The 22,349-nt window shown below is 33.6% G+C and overlaps 1 pseudogene; it reads right to left on the bottom strand.

Moving 5' to 3' along the window:
- Nucleotides 1–1,126: 1,126 nt before the first annotated feature.
- Nucleotides 1,127–2,357, bottom strand: LOC132638657 (ras-related protein RABA1f-like; annotated as a pseudogene).
- Between the last annotated feature and the right edge of the window lie 19,992 nt (nucleotides 2,358–22,349).

Below are 22,349 nucleotides of genomic sequence, written 5' to 3' on the forward strand. Positions count from 1 at the left end.
ACACAGCAGAAGAGCGACCATGCCCATTACTGGGAATTTTATGAAAAGATAGTAACGGGCATGGTCGCTCTTCTACTGTGTTGCTTTGCTGCATTATCATGATGATGAATGAATACTGCATGACATTTAAAAAAGGTGCTTCTGGTTACCTGTTGTCATCCCTAGAGAAATAGTTTAATCCTGAATTTCGGAATTGCAGCTATTGTATGGGCTGGGCGGGGGTGGGGGGGGGGGGGGATGGGGGAGCTAGGGTCACAGTGTGTGCATATCGGGTGAAAATCGGAGTCTTAATGCTAACTGTTGATACTTCAAGTAATTTGTTTTTGTTACACATATTTAAAGATTTCCAACTATATACATAATTCTTTCTCCAAAGAGTAGTACAAAAAAGAGGTAAAATTGTAAGAATGAAAAATCAACTTCGGCATAGTCATCGATCAGATCACGGCTAACAATACTGATAAAACCAAAATATCTTAAAAAAGAATGGGAGTAATAAGGCAAGCAGTCAATAGCCTTGTATTATAAACTCTGAAATCACGTGTACAAATTAACAAAAACAGAGAAAAAGAGAGAACACTATTATCTTTTGTATCATGAGATTTTTTTTTTTTTTTGGCAATTAAAATGATTTTCATTGATCACCAAATGAGCAATATAAAACCAGGGGCACGTAACCAACTACACCCCTCTCAGAAAATACATTAGAGACCTGCTCAACCTGACTACCTGTGATCCTTTGCTCCTAGTAACCGAAAAAAACTAAGTTACAACCAATTACTTTAATACTCAGTCATATCTCTATTTGACCTCACTTGAATGCAAAGATTAGTCTTCAATTAATGCAAAAGAACTGTTGTGCTTCTGCTCTTGTCCTGAAATACTCTGTCGTTCCTTTCAATCCATATGTCATACACCATAGCAGCAAATCCAGCTTTGAGTAGACAACTTTTAGCATTTCTACCCTTAGATTTCTGCACCATCCATTGCCATTCTTGGTCCCAATCCTGTATGGTTCTCCGCCATTTCAGCCACACCAGAATCTAATGCCAAACCTCCTTTTGGAGGTCCATACGAAGCTAATACTATAATCATTGACGAAGGGAAGCAAAATATAGAAACAAGATAAAGAATGCTATGAAATCACTTGGATATTCAATCTTAGGACTGCACTCAATTCAACAATGTCAGTGCTAAGCAATCCATGTGGTTACTTCATAGTAGATAGAGGCTGAAGTACAAATTTAGCTCAAAACAAAAAGAATCTTTTATACCATTTAGATTACTCTTCGTTCTAAGCAGAACAACACCCAGCTTTCTTTACTTCAGAAACATCATCCTTTCCTCCGAAATTAATCGTCTGCCCTTTGGGTAATGCTGCCGGATCATCTCCTACTTCAAGAGCTTTCCTGCTAACAACATGGTGTATTTGAGTGAGCACTTCTATGAAGGCGCCTTCCACATTCATGGACTCCAAAGCGGATGTTCCGTGAAAAATGTACTTTCCTTCTCTGCGAATGCCTTGGCATCCTCAGTCGAAACAGCCAGCAGATGACGCAAATCTGCCTTATTACGCACCAGCATTATGACGATGCTAAAGTCCGTGTGATCTCGGAGCTCTTTTAACCATCTCTCTACGTTCTCAAAAGTTACGTGACGGGTGACATCATAGACAAGCAATGCTCGAACAGCTCCTCGATAGTAGGCACTAGTAGTTGCGCGATATCTTAGCAAAGAGCACATATTGAAAAAATTATTATGATACAAAGCATCAAACGAAAACATTTCCATACTAGAAAATAAGATATAAGGTGACAAGAAAACTGTACCACGAAAAGAGAAGATGAACATAAAATATATATAGGACCTTAGACTGTAAAAGCTTATAGAAACTTGGGACAGTCAATGCTGGAAACCTAATGCAACAATAGATAGGAGAAAATAAGGAAGGAGAAGAGTCTCCTAGTACACCAAACTTATTAATAACAAGAACATGATCACATCTCATTTCCGACTTCAAAATAAAAAAAAAAAAAAAAAAGTACAGGGGTGAAATCGTTAGCATAATCAATGAAAATAAGGAAAGAATATTTGCATCTTAGATCCATGATAGAAAAAGGTGAGCACTAAAGACCGGGTCCCCTTGAAGTAGGGTGGGAACTCGGAAGTAACCTATAAACTCAAAGTTCACCATTGTAGCCTTAACCATCCTAGCTGATCCCCTGAGTCATCTATCCGAGGAAAACCACATGAAAGCCATCAAACTATATGATAATTTCGTAAACAAGCATGATTGTTCAAGTTGATATGAGCCACAGAGTTTAGCAAAGTCGGAAATTCTCTTAGCTTGGAGCTCACACCGGAAGAACACCGAAGCCAATGCTTCGCCGGTAAAGCAGATGCCAATGTATGACACTTTAGACACAACCAGCTTAAGACTATGGATGTTGTTTTTGATTAAGTAATAATCTTAAGGCTATTGTTATTCTTTTTAGCTTTTCGAAGTCACAATTTCTAGATCAGTTTAATCCTGGAACATACATCGTTGAAATCCCTCTTCGACAGGTATCATTAGAGGAGTCAGTGGAATACAATAAAAGGGAGATTCGAGAAGGAGAGCCAAGAAAGCCCTTGAACTCATTTTCTAGCCTGGGCCTGCAGTTCGCTTGTGAAGTGGTCTCAATGACAATTGGGAGGCTAGCTCGTTCAGGACGAGAAATAAGGAAAATAACAGTTTTTGGATTTCTGAGGGCGGTCTGTCCAATTCTTTCGCAATTTATTACGAAAAATCTATTGGTGCTAGAACAAAAAAAGGCAGTGGCGTTACCTATGAGAAGGACATGTGATCTCAAAAAATATTCAGACTAGCACTCCTGCACTTCCTACTCTGACAATCTTAGAGTTTGTACAGTTCAGTGTTATCGGTGGCGGATGGAGTGTTCAAGCACTGGGCTCATTTGAACCCAGTCCTTCCGATGCGAAGCATAAATTTATGCTTAGTCACACATGCAATTTCGTCAGAAAGGCCTCTAATATAGAGGACTTGACTAAATTTACAGCTTTTATTCAGTAAATTTTCCGTAAGATCTCCAAAGATAGAGAAAATTTAAAGGTGCAAGTATAAGACTTCCATATATACAGTGTGCACAAAGACTGCCAATAAATTACAAGTAAACTCGGTTACGATACTGTAAGAAGCTGAGAAATACACGTATACCCTTTTAATCTCATTATGTAGCCATCAAAATACTTGTATGCTACTTAATCCGTCTATCTTTCAACAGAATAAACTTAAGCTGTTAAACAGATCCAACCGATTCAAATAACAAGCAAGACGAATACTACAGTAGACACTAAGATTCTAAATGTGTTAGCAGAAATCATTGATACTTTTATATATGTAGATGTAGGTCAAGGAAATCTCTAAGGATACACTACCTGCCAAAAACAACAATATAAAATACATGTTCGTGTCATCATGCTAAATGTAAGCAAAATCCATAGAGGCTATTCTTTTACTCCAGAAAGAATCTAATTATGTTATGTGCATACTTACACTTAGACTCATAAATAAACATACTGAATTGACAGAGTCAAAGACAAAGCATTAGAATGTACAGCTGACTAGTAGGGAGGTATATTTTACAAAGCTACAAATACCAACCAAAAGGCAGAACCAAGATTTGAACTTTATGAGTTCGAGCCCGAAATTTTACTTCAGTCCATTTAGTTTGCTGATTTAAAATTTAATATTTGTATAAATTCAATGAATCTTTTAATACATATACAAGATTCGAGTTTGGATGAACCGATAAGTTGTACACCAAGTCTGTCATTAGTCATAACCTCACAGAAAATTAGTTCTTGAATCATTAGCGCGTTCATTCCAATGCTATATTGTTGGTAGAATTTTATTAAGCAATTCAATGGCAAATTATGCAGAATCTCATAAGCCAAGTAAAAACTTTCAAGTTACAAATAATAAATCAGCAAAAAGGGAAACAAAATAAAATGATACATATGATTCACATAAACAGGACTCAATACAGATGATCAGTTATTATAGCTACTTATAATTTGTTTTTATTTATTTTAAATGCACCAACCAGAAGTACAAAAAAAAAATTAAAAAAAAAAAAAAATCTTATCCAGTAAGGGCCATTTGAAACACAGAATCATGCAAAAAATAAAAGAAATATAAACTTACCCCCTGTTTGGATGGTGGTTTCCCGTGGTTCATTAATGTATTGTTTTCTATGTAACCATGTTTGTTTCCATTGTTCTTAAAAATATATAGTACGGTGTTGTAAACCCGTGGTTCATGCCATGGTTATATAACCATGAAAAGTCCTAATTTTTGTAACCACGGATTTGGTGGTTTTTCCGTGGTTACGTATTTCATTTCTCTATTATACCCCACCCTCCACCATCCACATCACCCCACCACCACGCTACCACTCACCCCCAACCCACCCCACTCCACCCTTGCCACTCACCCCACCCCCCGCCTTACCACCCACCCCCACCCCAACTACCCCACTCCTCTGCTACCCCACCCCCACCACCCCAACCACCACCCACTACCTCTCACCATTGCATAACTCCCACCCCACAACAACTCAGCCCCACCCTATCACCCACACCCTCATCCCACAACCACCCACCTCACACCACCTACCCCTCCACAACCCCCACTTACTATCCCTCACCACCACCCACCCCCATAACCACTCACCCCCACCCTACCACCCACTACCCCCACCCTCATCCCATGACCACGCACCCCTCCACCACCCCCACCCAGTACCTACTTATTTTTAAAGTTCCTATTTTATTCTTTACCTGAGTTTTATTAATATATATATATATATATATATATATATATATATATATATAAAAACTAATTTCTAATTAAGAGTTAAGGATATTTTAGTAAACCTACAAGTTATTATACAGTATCATACAGTTAAACCAAACAATACAAATGTTATTAAACCATAACAAACGATACAGTCTATCCAAACATTATGTTCATTAATACAGTACAATACAATACAACACCATACCATAAAAAGGCAGCCCGGTGTACTAAGCTCCCGCTATGCGCGGGGTCCGAGGAAGGGCCGGACCATAAGGGTCTATTGTACGCAGCCTTATCTTGCATTTCTGCAAGAGGCTGTTTCCACGGCTCGAACCCGTGACCTCCTGGTCACATGACAACAACTTTATCAGTTACGCCAAGGCTCCCCTTCATACTGTACCATACCATACTGTACATTAATGAACCACGGGAAACAACCATCCAAACAATGGGTTAATTAAGTTGGATAATTGTGACGATCCGCCTGGATGGCCCAGGACCGGGTTGCCCTCCATGACATGCATGCTTGACATACTTGGGTATTGTTGCAAGGATCACAGACAGTTCGCACAATAAACCATCTTCACGCTGCAGCGCTACGGGTATCGAACCCGTGACCTCTTGCCCTTTACATTCCCCAAAGGGAATCGCCTCTTACCAATTGAGCTGAAATTTCACTTCAACTCATAAAACTTTAATTTGTTTTTTCAAATAAAATGCATGTCCAAACACAACTTCAAGTTCCAAAAACTATTTTTCAACGCAACTTTAGAAACCATTTTTTGAAGTTTCAACTAAAGCGATGGACAAACGCTAACTTAACTCATAGAAAAGAATTTGATGAATTAAATTAGACTTTTTCTCGAAGAAGTGGATATGTAAAGTCCAGCGCGAATGATGATTAACTAAAGGTAATGATATGAATAGACAAAGAACAATAAACTAGAATAATTTTGAATAATACATACGTAAAAAATTAGACTTTTGAATGCATTTGGTAGGAAGGAATTTTTTTTTTTAAATAAATATTTTTTAATTCTATTTCTGATATTTAATAACTAGATAAATAATATTATCCCAAAATTACCATTTAGGCAAACACTATTAAAGTGGCGGTAGGGCGGAGGGATAGTTTGGTTGGGGGGGGGGGGGGTGTTGTCATTTGTGAAATTTGTTTTCTGTATTTTTATTTTTACGAGAGAAGTCATTTTTCTACTTTTTGAAGACTTACTTTCTTAGCAAAAATATTTTCAGAAAATTTTGATTAACTAAACACCAAAGATTAAAATAATTATTGAAAATTATTTTCCTTCGTACCAAACACAGCATTTATATCAACTAATTCTAATAAATTGTTGAAGGTATGGTGCTTGAACCAACTCTAACTTATGTATTTATGTTTATATCTTGGGGATACAATTTATAATCTTTATATTTTCATGAATTATTTAGTATCAGATCCAAAGGAGTTCAAAAAAAAAAAAAAAACACTTAGCATTTGCTCCACCCCTTTGCTTCACATGACCTACCTAAAATAAAATATCTAATGGACGTATAATTATCTAGAAAAATAAAAGAAAATAAAGAAAAGAAGAAATGTCCCATGAGGTCCAAGCAAGTGCAAACTTGTTCAAGTCATTGTAGCATGGACTTGATCAAAAGGAGTTTTACTAAATCTACTTCATCATAAAATTGTGCAGTGTAATATTTGTTTTTTTGAATTATCAGTTAGAAAGCTATGAATCAAATTTTACTAAAATATTTGGTTAGTGTAAAAAGAAATTACTTGAATCATTGAAAAATATATTTTTACATTAAGACACCCATTGCAAAGAAGGGTTTTTAAACTCAAGCAGGATTCTTAATGATACGGTATGTTTTATATATGTGTGTAATAAATTGATTGTTATCTTATTTAACTAATTTTAAGAAAACGAAATTACAAAATTGTCTAGCCGTTCCTAGAATAAACAAAAAGAACAAAGTGAAACAAAAGCTTCTCTAACGGTTCAAATTTATGAAAAGAAGTGTCAAAATTCTAGTTTACTTCAGAGTCCTCTGTATATTAAGGTAATATCCTAAATATATAAGGTGAAATTTTAATCGATTTTAAAGTCCTAAATATTAGGAAGTCCTATGTAGTTTAAATAAGCAAAAGTTTAATAACAAAATTTTAGTTGATTTCAGAATTCTAAATATTAGAGAAATAAATAAACGAAAATTCTATTCAATATGAAATATATCTTTAAAAGTTAATAAAGTCGATCAACATTTCACATATGAATTTAGTGCTTTTATATAATAGATTCCAAGTCATATGCTAAATTACCTTATTTTGAAAGAGTTAGAGTATTTATTTATCTTAAGAAAAAAAGTACTTACTTTGAAAGAGTTAAAACTATTTGACTGTACTTTTGAGCAGTGTTTTAAATAGCGTCGGCATAAGACGATGCTTTATACATATGTCCAGATAGGGTGTACACCCCATGAATATTTAATTTTTAATATTTTATAAATTATTAAAATTAACATATAAATAAAAAATACGTTAAAATTATAACAAGATAATAAAATTAATAGAAAAAGATGTATATCCATTATTACATTAAAGAAAATGCAAGCATGGAAGCGTAGAAAGAATTGGAGGACAAATCTCTTCGCTTTGTAGTTTGAACTTTGTATACAAAGGTCTAAAGTGTATCTTGTTACTCCATAAACAACAAAGAGAAAAGATTATGAAATTAGAATAAACAATTAGAACTTTTTCTGTTGACTTTTGAGATTTTTAGTTCGAGAATTTACTATGAGTTAACTTTTGGATATTTAACTTTTTAAAACAGATTTATTAAGCAATTTTTGCTCAAATTTGAAAAAGTTCTCGGGGCGTACGCCCCAATTGAACGACCAGAATTTTGGGGCTTATGCCTAGGCAAACACCCAGAAGGTTGGGGCGTACGCCCCACAAAATTTACGCCTCGAGGCATCTTTGGTACGCCTCACCCCGGAGCTCGCCTAAAAAATGTCTTTTAAAACACTGCTTTTGAAAAAAAGTGATTATTATTTTTTTATTTTTTATTTTGACCCCTCCCCCAGGAGCACTCTCCTTTGCTCCCTTGGTGACTTGAACTCGCAACTTTCGGGTTGAAAGCAGAGGATGCTTACCATCTGAGCAACCCCCTCTTATCGAGAAAAAGTGATTATGGATAGTAGCGTGACCTTTTCTTTTTTGGTGGGGACGAAGTATAAATTTATAGCATCTCTTTGACAGTAGAAGCAAACAAAATTATTTTTTCAAAATAAAAATATTACATAAGCATATTCTTTAAAGTAACTTGTATGTCTATTAATTGTATGCAAATAATATAAGATGTATATAGTTACCAAACAATCGATCATTAGTAGGAGTGTCAATGGGACGGTTCGGCCGGTTATTTTTTAAAAATTATACCATCCCAATTTTTCGATTATTTCACAATGTATAACCAAATTAGATTTTCCAAAACCATCCCAATCATGTCAGTTTCTCTTCGGTATCGGTACGGTTCGGTTAATTTTCGGTTATTTTATCACCTAAGAATACAACCTAGCTTTATCTGTTAATACAATAATTAAATGAATAACTGAGAGGCCTTTATATACTTGCTTTGAAACAACAGGGGGAATGGCTAATTAGCTATAGGTACCTTCTAGCCAAATAGAATGAATAGATTCATCACAGATCATTTAATTTGTACTAAATAGAAGATAAGAATATAACCAACTAACAAGTATTTAAGAATCAATGCTATGGTGAGTATATTGTGATTTATCTCCATGCCAAAGCCCAAAGTCCAGTGGCCAAATTCACTTTTATAATTGAAACATAACTTATAAAATATATTTTATACATTCAATTATTTATAATATATAAAATATATTTCTATATGTAAGGCTATTTGGTTCGGTTCGGGATTTTTTCGGATTTTTTATAAATTAAAAATACCGCCCTAATTGTTCGGGACGGTTATAAGCTTAAATAAATGTCACACCCCTACCAGGAGTATGACGGGCTCCGATCCGTAGGCCAGGAACCACCTGACTCATCCTTTACTCTGAACATTATAAACCATAACTCAAAGAACATCTGCACGCAGAAAAAGGCCCAGCATCGGAATATCCGATCACTCAGCACATATGTTCATATGCGGACTGACAAGGTCGCCACAACATAATGTATATCATAAAGCCGACAAGGCTAGCAGTAAAGTATCAAGAGCTCAAAATAAGGCCGACGAGGACACCAAAATATTATACAACAATATGAACCGGTGGAGCTATAAAACATCTAACTGTATACACATGTCTACGGGCCTCTACAGAGAATACAAATGATCATAAGGACAATACCAAGTAGACTGCAGCTCCGAAGTGAGTGGAGTGCTTCTGAGAATCTGCTGATAGAACACCTACGGGTCTGATCCGTCTCCCTGCCTACCTGCGGGCATGAGCGCAGCGTCCACAAGAAGGGACGTCAGTACGAATAATGTACTGAGTATGTAAGATATGAATAACAACATAATATAGATAAGGAGGGTAACATGGAATAAGAGAGATAACTTGTACATCTGGATGCCTCATAAAGCAGATGTCATGCATGCTTAGCCTTTAAAAAAAACATTTCAATACATAAACGTAGTACCATGCCCAATCATTAAGGCTCGGTGTCATATATATAGTATCATGCACGACCATTAAGGCTTGGTGTCATATATATAGTATCATGCCCGGCCATTAAGGCTCGGTGCTATCATTATTAGCCCGCGTCCGGGGCAGTATCATAACATGCCCACTGCAGTGGTGTGCACATCTACGTGTCATGCCCGACCGACTATAGCGCGACGCGGTGTGAGAAAATACATACATATATATATATATATATATATATATATATATAAAGCATGCATGAGAGCCAAATAAAAGCTATAAATACATCGGAGTGACGTAAGGTCGGTAACCTTCGATTATATTATGGAATAATTATCATCGCTTTATCTCACCTTGAAGGAACAATTATTATAAGATGAGACTATCAATGAAGAATAGCATCAAGAGAAAACATAAAATAAGATCATAAATCTCATAAGGCGTCAATTCATATACTTTGGAATCTTAAAAAAATAGTATCATCCATGAATAAAATTGAGAAATCAAGAAATAGCTCAACATTCTTATATCGTCATTGAAATCATAACTTGGAACTTTTAAACATGGAATCATTCTCATCATAGAAAATGTTCTCATCTTTGGCATCATTGTCATCATGATAAAAACATTTCCATCATTGTTGTCATAAGAGCTTACAAAATCATAAACCTCTGTTTTGGAAGAATACGAACATTTTGGAAAAACATTTATGGGTTATCGGGAAAGAAATCATGCCTTGGAATCATAGACTTCTAACTTTTGAAAACAAAGAAGTTATGGAAGCATTTATGAAATCGTAACATAGGAATCATGCCTTTGAAAGAAAGGGACGAGCCTTAACATACCTTTCGGTTGCCTTAGTCATTCAATGTTTATCCTTCCAAGCTCGTAAATCTACATATAAACCATTCACACTATTATTAGGCTCAATGTCATATGCTCATCTTAAGCCTTCAAGTTAATTCCGTTTAGAGTCTGCCGAAATTTGGGCAACACCTCCCCTGTTTATATGCCTAGCCCGAAGTTATAATTCAGCAACCAACAACAACAACAACAACAACGACAATCACATCATTTCCAACACCAATATGTACCATAAAACATCCCACACGATATTTTCCAATTTTCCACAACCAACCAACTCGCTATACAATTATTTAACGACTTTATCTCTGTAAATAAACCAAAATTAACATTAATAAGCAAAGATTCATACCTTATTTTTGTTAAAACAGTGATATCTTTAATATCCACCTTGAATCCACCGCAAAGCCATACTAGAATAACATCTATGCGTTTATCCGAGCTTCGATTAATACTCCGTCACTTGAAAGTTGCTTATTTTTATTTCCCTCTCTCTCTCTCTCTCTCTCTCTCTTCAAAAATCTGGAAATTTCTGGGCTAAATCTAGTGAAAAAAAGGGTTCTTACCCTTTTTATAAGGGTCAAATTCGAGTCGTGTTTACTGTAGCAGTACTGTAGCATGCGTTTCTGCTCTGTCAGCTGAACTTGTAACGTTCATAATTCTCTACTCCGATGTCCTATCGACAAGCGGTTTATTGCGTTAGAAACTAGACTCGACGAAATTCATTTTAGACTTTTGAAACACCATAAAACTCCTAATATGCCTGGAGATATACCCCTCCCAAGTTGACCCAAAATTATGTCCTTAATTCTGCCAACTTTTTCCAAATTTTCGACAAACTTATTTTCTTTGATTTGCTTGATCCCCGAATCTTCCAAAACTCCCCCTACATGATATTTATCATTTATTATACTTGATAATGGCCATGTTCTTGTGTCTCAAGGTTGTCCTTTCCGGTTACGACTTATGAGATTGTAATTCATCCTTACTTCATTGTTATGTACTTCCCATGGCTTATACCTTCCAAAACTTCATGGGACGTCTCCGATAATCTATTACTACGATGAAGTACGTGGCATGCTCATGCTCTGAAAGTGTGGGGTGTAACAATAAAAATCCACGGTTTTATTAAAAAAAAACCTATAAATCGATTCGATATGGTTAGGTTCGGTCGGTTTTTCATATTTTTTTGACACCCCTAATCATTAGCACATACTTAATGATAAACTTTCCTGTTATTTAAATTATCATATAACAATTAAGTAATTAAATAAGTTTTCTGATTATACTCCCTCCAGTCAATTTTACTTATCATGTTTTATTTTATACACCTCTTAAGAAAATTACTTAAAGGATAATTTCACTAAATTATCCTTATTTATTTTTTGGGAAATGGCTAAAATGATGCCTATACGATGGTCGGATTTGCAATAACACACTCATACTTTATGTGAGTCCTATTACCCCTGGATATATTTTAATGCATTTTCTTTAACATTTATCGGGTGAATTGGCCCAGAAACTGCACACGGAGTGCTTAGGGGGGTTAATTAAAACTCCGCCCACGTGAGTGTATGTGAGGTGGGTGGTTGTAGGAGAGAAACAATGGTAATTTTCAATTTTTCCTTTAAGTACACCATTCCTAATTTGCAGATCCATTTTTTTCTCCATATTGAAGCTCAAAAAATTCATTTTCTTCTCTAGATTTAGCGGCTTTCTTGAAGAGTTTAGCTCTCATTTGTGTAAATTTCTTCTCCTTTTTCATTTCTATCTCACATTTAAAACGTTATGACTTGTAATTTTGTCTCCAAAATTTTTGTATACAGAATTAGGAAAAATTGAAGAGTGAAGGAGAGGGTTTCCATTCTTTTTGTTTTGTTCGAAGAGTGAAATGGATTGATTATGGACGAAACCTTTAGTCTTTTGGCCATTTGTTCAATGCGTGTGTGCAAACGAGATAAAAATATTTGATTTTTTATTCAGCTCACACAATAAATGCCAAAGAAATTCTTTAAAAATACATCAAGGGGTAATAGGACCGCCGTAAAGCTTGAATGTGTTACTGCAAATCCGACCATAGTTTAGGCGTCATTTTAGCCATTTTCTTTTTCTTAATTTAGCAGTACTCTCTTTTCACCACATTAATCTCTCTTCACATTTATTAAGTAAGGTAATGGTGGAAATTAATAATTAATTATATTATGATCTTGTAAAATGACAAGTATTTTGGATTAGTTATTTTTTGTAAGCATGAGTGCATGACAACTAAAATGGAACGGACGGAGTATTACTTTAATTTAATTGTATTTATTTGATTAAAAATTCACCATATTTTGTGATTTCTTACACTTTAATCAAATAAAATGGAAAAGGCTAAATTAAGTCTTTTATAATAAATAGTTAAATTATTTGTCAATTTACATAGTGCTAAATGAAATTCGCAAGACAGGTTCTTTTGCTTACCTAAAATTCTAGTCCGAGAATAATTTTGAAAAAGGGAACTTGGGCGGAAAGCAAACAAAATATTAGGAAAAGAATTCACAAATCCCATTTCCAATCAAATTCGGTATTAATTTTCCCCCCTATAAATAAGTAATTTTGGGCTAAAATTATCCATTATCTATGAGAGTAAGTTCATTTTCGTCCCTCAAATATAACCTTGAGCATATTTAATCCCTTAACTATGTTAAATTGAGCACTTTTGGTCTCCCTAACAGATCCCGTTTAAAAGGTAACGGTGCTAAATTCATGTGACACCCATGTAACCTGTAAGAGGCTAAACCCATCGGGCAAAATACTAAGCCCATGTAGAAAGCTTTAATCGACTGGAACAAGAAGAGAACTCAAGTGAAGAGGCTGATTTTTTCTTCTCCAACAATGATTAATAGATCCCATGATAGGGAAATACACAATTATGGTAAGATTTTAGCAAGAAACACTATTTGGGTTTTCATAAACTATAAAAAGTGATTCTTCACTACATGTTGATTCAGTTTCTCATTTTATATTATATTTACTGATTTTTACGCAATACATGATAGCTTCAGTATATTATAATAGGTTGCTAAATATTAAATTTCTTTAGTTTTTTTGTGCAATGGATGATACAGCAGAACTTTTTGAATAAAATTTTAAAATAAACACAAGTCCGGATCATATGAGAGCAACTCAAGAAAGTGGAGTATCTGGAGACTCACTTTTCAGTATGTAAATTGCTGCTATAGAAGATTGTATTTTGCTGCTGTTGAATGATAGTTCTTGCTATTGTCGAAAGATAATTTTTGCTGCCGTTGAAGGAATTTTTTTGGTGATATAGTCAGATACTTTTTGCTGCCCTAAAAGAAGAGTTTTGCTGCTGTAAAAGATTAATCTTTGTTGCTGAAGGTTGGTGTAGACGAGTCGAGGTTGGTGTTAAAAACAATATGAATAGGTTGATACGTATAGCAGACTAAAGGGATAGGTTGGAAAAGTTTTTTTTTGTTTTTTTTTTTGAAGATTGATGTGAACGAGTTGATTTTAGTATATAGGTGTGTATTAATGTGTGCTGCCAAATATTACCGTTCAAGAGTTAATTACCAACCATATGATCCAAATATTGTGAGCAGCTTTGCTAATATCTTCTATGAGTTGCATTTTAGGAAAATGTCATTACTCTGCTTTGCATTTTCTCCGATGGATCTTAGCCTCTTACAAGTCACGTGAGTGTATGTCAAATGGCTGTAGCACCTTTACTTTTTAGATGATTCTGTTAGAGGCATCAAAAGTGCTCAATTTTAGCATAACTAAGGGATTATATATGCTCAGGTTATATTTGAGGGACCAAAATGAACTTACTCCCATAGATAAGAGATAATTTTAGCTCAAAGCTCATAACATTAAACTCCCGAGTTCTAAACTTTCTTAGTAGCATTCTTTTTTCTCTTAACACAAGAAAACCCAATGTAAAATTCTGTTCTTTTTTTCCTATACAAGAAACATGTCTCAAAATCAGCAAGGTTCATGTTTTGCTACTCGTACGTTACCACCTGTTGTTTTTCACTTAAATCGACAGCAACCTCGAATGAGTGTTGATTATTTTGTTGACCATTTTAAGTTTGAAGAAGTTGACGAAGAAATAGAAGAGGAAAAGGAGGAGTTTGAATTGATACTTGATGATAGTGTTGATGAAATTGATGGAGACATTCAGTGGCGGAGCCAGGATTTTAAATAAGGGGGTTTAAAAATATAAAGAAGTAGACAAACGAAGAAGCTAAGGGGGTTCAACATCTACTATATATATAAAAAATGATTTTTACCTTGTATATACAGTGTAATTTTTCACCGAAGGGAGTTTGGACCCTTGGGGCTTACTGGCTCCGCCCCTGGAGACATTATATAAGAGAGGAGTTTGAATCAATTCTTGATGATAGTATTGATGAAATTGACGAAGACATTATAGAAGAAGAGGAGTTTGAGAATCATGACACATCTGAGTCCATTCTTGATAAAGAAATCATTGAAGAAAAGGAAGAAACAAGGATGGTGTTTTCTCATATTGATCAGCAAGGTTCTGATTTCGCTACTCCTCGTACATTACAATGTTACATGCATCAACAGTCACCTCATATTCCAAGTGGACAATTAATGAAGTGCACTCTACACGAGCTAGGTTGCCTCGAATGTGTTGGGATCTAAATAATCAGGGCGTCATGCGGAAACTAATAATTTACAAATCTTGAACGACGGTAAATCGGACAACAAAGAAAATATACTAAAAAACATAATATTATAATATGGTTTGGTCAAGTGACATACATATTAAAAAACCTAATTTAAAAGAAAGCATTAAAAATTATGGAGAGAATAATCTCCCATAAACAAAACTCTTTCGTGACTATATTGTGGATGGTATTATGTTCTGTTGTATGAGAGGGATTCTTCAATTTATAGAGGTCCAAATCTTTTCCTCCAAGACAAGGATTAGCCAGATATGGAAGAGAATTATATTTTCCTCTCAGGAAAAGTAAAAACAATTATGGTAATACTTTGACTTTCCTTCAAGGGAAAAGTAAAACTCAAATTTGGTAAGAAAATCAGAGTAAAACCCCTAACAAATCTCCCCTTTTGGCCTGGATTTTCTTGACAAAACTTCATCCATCTTCTTCACATAATCTTCATCATTGCTGCTTGCCATGGCAAAAAATAAGGTTAAAAATATTATGGGTTAAAAATTGGTTTAAAAATATTTTTAAAGATGCAGCAGCAAGGATGTTGAAAATATGATTAAAAATTCATCTCCGCGTGTAGTAGTCTGACAAAATCTTCATTATCGTCAATAAGCTGCAACTTGATCTGAATCTGCTTTAAACCTGTCTACAACCTCGTTAAACCATTAGATCTGAACCATCGGCTCTGATACCACTTGTTGGGATCGAAATAATCAGGGCGTCATGCGGAAGCTAATAATTTGCAAACTTTGAACGACGGTAAATCGGACAATAAAGAAAATATACTAAAAAACATAATATTATAATATGGTTTGGTCAAGTGACCTACATATTTAAAAACCAAATTTAAAAGAAAGCATTAAAAATTATGGAGAGAATAATCTCCACATAAACAAGACTCTTTCGTGGTTACATTGTGGATGGTATTATGTTCTGTTGTATGAGAGGGATTTTTCAATTTATAGAGGTCCAAACCTTTTCCTCCAAGACAAGGATTAGCCAGATATGGAAGAGAATTATATTTTCCTTTCAGGAAAAGTAAAAGCAATTATGGTAATACTTTGGCTTTCCTTCAAGGAAAAAGTAAAACTCAAATTTGGTAAGAAAATCAGAGTAAAACCCCTAACGAATCTCCCTTTTTGGCCTGTATTTTCTTGACAAAACTTCATCCATCTTCTTCACATAATCTTCATCATAGCTGTTTGCCATGACTAAAAATAAGGTTAAAAATATTATGGGTTAAAAATTGATTTTAAAATATTTTTGCTTTATTTTTAAAGATGTAGCAGCAAGGATGTTGAAAATATAGTTGAAAATTCATCTCCGCGTGTAGTAGTCTGACAAAATCTTCATTATCGTCAATAAGCTGCAACTTGATCTGAATCTTCTTTAAACTTGTCTTCAACCTCGTTAAACCATTAGCTTTGAACCATCGGCTCTGATACCACTTGTTGGGATCGAAATAATCAAGGCGTCATGTGGAAGCTAATAATTTGCAAACCTTGAACGACGGTAAATCGAGCAACAAAGAAAATATACTAAAAAGCATAACATTATAATATGATTTGGTCAAGTGACCTACATATTAAAAAACCTAATTTAAAAGAAGGTAAAATTAACAAAATAGCTACCTATTGGAACTTTCCTACCAATTATAGCTACCTTTTTTTTATTTACTAAACGTAGCTACCTTTCCAGCTTTAAGTGTATGTTTTCGGGTGTATGTTTAACTCACAAATACACGGTCAAACAGTAAAAAAAAAAAAAACAGATGCCTAAAATTATGCCTAATCAACCGTGTACCATTAAAGCTGTAATTAATCCTATATTTGGTAAATTCAAATTTAGTTCCACAAAATCAGCTCAAAACAATTTTCCTACATCAATCAAATATTCAAAATCAAACGTAACCAAATTCAAATTTCAAAATCTACTGAACCTTCAACTACTCTGTTTTTTTCAAAAAAAAAAAAAAAAAAGATCATTAAGAAGATCATTGTTTGAGGTAATTCAATCAATACGTATATGTTATATCAAAAAATTTGTTCATAAAGGTACGTCAATCTACTGTTTAAATTTTTTTACCATAAGAATCATGTATTTTTAACAATCTGTTGAAATTTATTTTTTTACGGAAATTAAAAAGCTATAGATCATCATTTCAGGTTGATCGATCAAATACATTATCATGAATTTTGAATAGGTGTATGTCAATCATCAAGTACTATTTATCTGTTTTCAAATTTACAATCATAATCACTAGTTTTGAAATTGATGAAAACATTATTTGAAAAATACTTATCTTAAGGTGAATATGTTCTTAAATTGGTATAATTTCAAACAAAAACATCAATTATAAATCTCTTTAACATTACAGGTATAAATTTCATCTAGTATTTTTGTTATATATTTGTCAAATACTACCGAGTATAATGTATGATCGATATTATTTTATGCAAACTGCAAATAAATCCAGTTTTTGGAAATTTTGATTGACATATTTAATGTTCTTAATGGTTTAAGTTGTTGAAATGAATTATGTATTTGTCGACTGTAAATTGAATAATTTGATGTGGTATTTTTGGTTTATATGTTACCTGTCAAAATTGTACGTATTTACAAATACAATAACATAATTGAGTGTATGTTGTATTTGTAATGTTAATATTAACTTTTTTCAGATGTGTATTTTTCAATTTAACAGTATGATGTATGTTGTATTCGTCAATATTTACGTGTGATGAATGTTAAGCCTGGTAGAATCTGGTTTTTATTCATGTTAAATTTTTTTAATGCAAAATAATTGAATAAAATTTGTTGTAAAACAGATGTCGAATATTTCATCGTTAATTAAACACTCTAGATTTTGGAACGATGAAAATAAATACGTCAATTACAAAATTGATGCGGTCACATCCAAAGAGTATTCTACGTATGTTGAATTTTTAGAAACAATTGCAACACAACTGAATTTGGATAAATTCCAAAAGAACATATATGTAAACTACACTGTTGAATGTGATGAAATCCCAATTGAAATTCACAATGATATGGGTGTAAAGGTGTATGTGGAGTTGAAGAAAGAGAATAAAGCATTACCAATTTATTCGCCGTGTATAACTACAAGTGATAGTAGTTTGGAGATATGTTTATTCAGAGAGAGTTATGTTCATGGTAATCACTTGCAAATCGGTTACACGAATCAGTCATCATTGGGAGAAAGAGTTGGTTCGATAGAATTAGCATCATCTAGTTGTGGACAGGCTGATGTGTTGTTTGAAAACAAACAATTCATGGTTATAGACGACCTAAACCAAAAGGTAGTTGATGTCGATCAAGTTTACAAAGACAAGGATACTTTAAAAACTGTGATGGCGAATTATGCGATTACAAACCGATTCAACTTCCACACAGAAAGGTGTAATGCAATAAGGTATTTCATTTTACCATGTAGATTGTGTATTTGAAATTGTGACTATGCTTATTTATAATGTCAGTAACTGTGTATGTTTAATTTACAGTGTATGTTTAGATTGTATTTTTTTTACAAATTTATACATGCAAACAATTTTCTTTTACATTATGTATTTTAAAAACTTATTTTTATATATTTCAGTATTTAATAATGATTTGATTATATTTATTTGTGGTCATTATTGTATTTGACTTTAATGTATTATTAACTCATGCTCATTATATGTAGCTACACACTTGTCTACGTATCTGATGATTGTGATTGAAAATTGAGGGCGTCAAGTGTAGGGAAGTCTGAACTTTTTAGAATTAGAGAGTTTCAAGATAAACATACATGTCCCCTAAAGGAAAAGGTTTATTCCCAACGACAAGCTACGAGTCAATTGATAAGTGGAATTGTTAAACCAAAAATAGCTAATCGTAAGAGGAAATACACTCCTAAAGACATTGCAGAGGATATAAAAAATGATTTTGGCATGGATGTTTCATACATGGTTGCGTGGTGGGCAAAGGAAAAGGCGATGATTGATTTGAGGGGTACAATTGCTGAATCGTATAACCGGCTACCTTGTTACCTATATATATTGGATAAAACATATCCTGGTTCAAATATAAAAATGCGTAAAACCAGAGAGAATGAATTTCTGTATGTTTTTATTGCTCTCTATGCATTTATCAAGGGATTTGAGTGTTGTCGACCAATTGTGGTTGTTGATGGTAGCCACTTAAGAACACCGTTCAATAGGACATTTGTATCCGCAAGCACATTAGACAGTGCGGGTATGTCTAAAATTCACGATGCCTTTAGTTTATTAATCTTAATAACTACAAATACAATATGTTTTTTTTTTATAGAAGAAATACCTACATATATGCAGGTAATATACTGCCCCTAGCATATGGTGTGCTCGATTCTGAGAATGACAAATCTTGGACGTGGTTTTTTCGAGCGTTTCAGAGAAACATACGGAGTAAGAGAGAACATGTGTATCGTATCCAATAGGCATGAGAGTATAAACAAAGCTGTTTTCAGAATTTATCCAGAAGTCACACATTATGCATGTATATGGCATCTATGGGGTAATGTATGTGAAAAATACAGGAAAAGCCATGATATTTTGTCGCCTGTTTTTTATTCAATAGCAAAAGCATATACGCAAGATGAGTTTGATGAGGTGATGCTTAAGGTTCAGAAAGTAGCTATGCGGGTTGGAGAGTATTTGGATGAAGCTGGTAGGGATAGGTGGGCTAGAGTTTATGCAAATGTTAACCGAGGTTGGACAATGACTTCTAACATTGCGGAGTGTACTAACAAACATCTTCTAGCTGCTAGAGAACTGCCGATATATGACTTTCTGGAAGAGGTTCGAAAGACGTTTGGTAGATGGAATTACAATAATAGGAGAAATGGAACATACACGTTCACCAGACTCGGTAAAAAATTCCAAGAGATGTTGTCAATCAATGAGTATTTGTCTCTATGAATGTCGGTATGTTTCAAAATCATGTGTTTTTATAAAAAAGTTAAATATATTTATAAAAAAAATTAATTCGAAATACAGTTTTTTTAATAAGGAGCTCTGTTTTTTTATTGAATGTATTTTTGATCTTAAAACAGTTTATATTGAAAAACCTTGGAGTTTTTTTTTTTTGTGACAGATTGAAAAAAAACTTTTTAGTTTTTTTAATCTGAAGACTGATTTTACATAATGAAATCTGTTTTTTTTATTGAATGTATTTTTGTTCTTAAAACAGTTTATATTGAAAGAAATCCAAATACATAATGTTTGTTTTGTTTGACAGATTAAACTATCAACAGAATTTGTGTACACGGTACATGATGGACGAAGGCGTTTCATTATTAATCTGAGTAACAAAACATGCAGTTGTCGTATGTTTCAATTAGACAAAATCCCATGTCCGCACCCATCGGCTGTTATAAAACAGAAACATTTGATTGTTGATGATTATTGCTCTGATTTATTCAAGCCGGAGATAGTTGTAAAGACATACGATATTGCTGTGGATCCTCTACCAGACGAGCGTAAATGGAAAATTCCAAAAGACATCTTGGATGAAGTGGTGTTGCCGCCGAGATACGAAAGACCACCTGATAGGCTAAAGAAGGAGCGTGACAAACCTTTACATGAATTAATGGCTGGAAAAAAGAGACATGCTTGCTGGCTTGTGGACAACTTGGACACAACAGGAGTTCGTGTGGTTTTGAGCCTAGGAGGAAATGATTTGGTTTCAATTATGTTTTTATAATCGTACCCTTTCTTAGGGAAATACTCTGTTTTTTTTTTTAAGAATAAGGACAAATGTGTCAATAATTTCTATTGATACTTATTATCTGTATTTCTTTAATTCTTGTTTTGTATAAATGTTTGTCATAAAATTGATTGATTACTGTTAACATATGTACAAATACATCTAGTTTACAGTATAAAAATCATCAATAATTCATGAACAGAGGTTAAACAAACATTGAGATTAAATTTGGTATTATAACATACTTGAGTAAATAACTGTGTATGTCTGTTAAAGAAACTTAATGTGAATACTTGAAGATTTTTTTTTTCTGTTCATTCAAACATACAACAACCATATAGTAAGTGGATTACAAGAACATTAGGTTTTTCTATAAAAAAAAAATGATATGTAATTTTAGCAGTTAAGTTGAAAAAACATTATGTATTTGTAAAATACATAGTTTACAGATGTTAATGATGTCAGTATTTGAAGGCCACTTTTTTATATTCAATGAAATTTTCTTGTTTCCGAATAGTATGTTCAACAGTTAAATAATTGTCAATATTAATAGTAATCTTAAAAAAAGCTACACATTCATTTCACAAAATAATCCAACATCAATCTAATACATCTAAAACAACAAACTAGCTACTAAAGAAAAAAAAAGAACAAAAACATTGTTTATCCTAACATAATTGTTCAAACATCATGAACATCAACAATGCTGTAATCTATCTCAGTCCTAATTGGTCTTGGTGGAACCTCACTATCACTCTCAGCATTGTTGGCCAACTTGACTTCGGCGTATCCCTACAAAAGAGTGCCATATCTCATACGCAGCATATGTGCATCAATATTATCTGGTATACTCTCAGCCGTGATCAAATACTCAGCATATGCTGCCACAAATACACCACAGTCTCATGCTAACTATAATTAATGATAAAAAATGTTGTAAATATTTTTTGTAATGAAACATACATATAACAAAATGTATTTGAAAAGAGTATTAAAATGTATGTTTATATATATCTATATGACTTATCTATTTGGATATAAACACCATGTATATTTTTTTAAAATATTTATGTATTTGTGTGAATAGACTGATGCATCCTACATGTATTTGTTGGTTAAAATAACTTTTTAATTTGAAAAATACTTACATGCTACCATATTCTTGCTGAGGCAGATTTTCAACATAAATAACATCAAGGGTATCCATCTGCCCCTTATCGTTAGAAGTTGTATCCTTAACCAAACTGAGACGTCTTTGATTTACAAAGAATCCCGACATATTAAGGAAATGTGACAGTAATGTGGCTAGTTTATCAACTTCATTCCTCACAACTGCTGCGTGCCGAGCAGAATGGTATGAGTTGTAAACATAAAGACGCCTGTCAAAAATTTTATTCATTTAAAAAAAAAAGAAACAGGAATCAGAATATCAGTAAACATATATTTTTTGTAATATTTAAAAGACAAGTGTTAACCAAAAATACTTGTCC

The sequence above is a fragment of the Lycium barbarum genome, chromosome 4 (assembly GCF_019175385.1).
Source record: "Lycium barbarum isolate Lr01 chromosome 4, ASM1917538v2, whole genome shotgun sequence".
NCBI lineage: Eukaryota > Viridiplantae > Streptophyta > Magnoliopsida > Solanales > Solanaceae > Lycium > Lycium barbarum.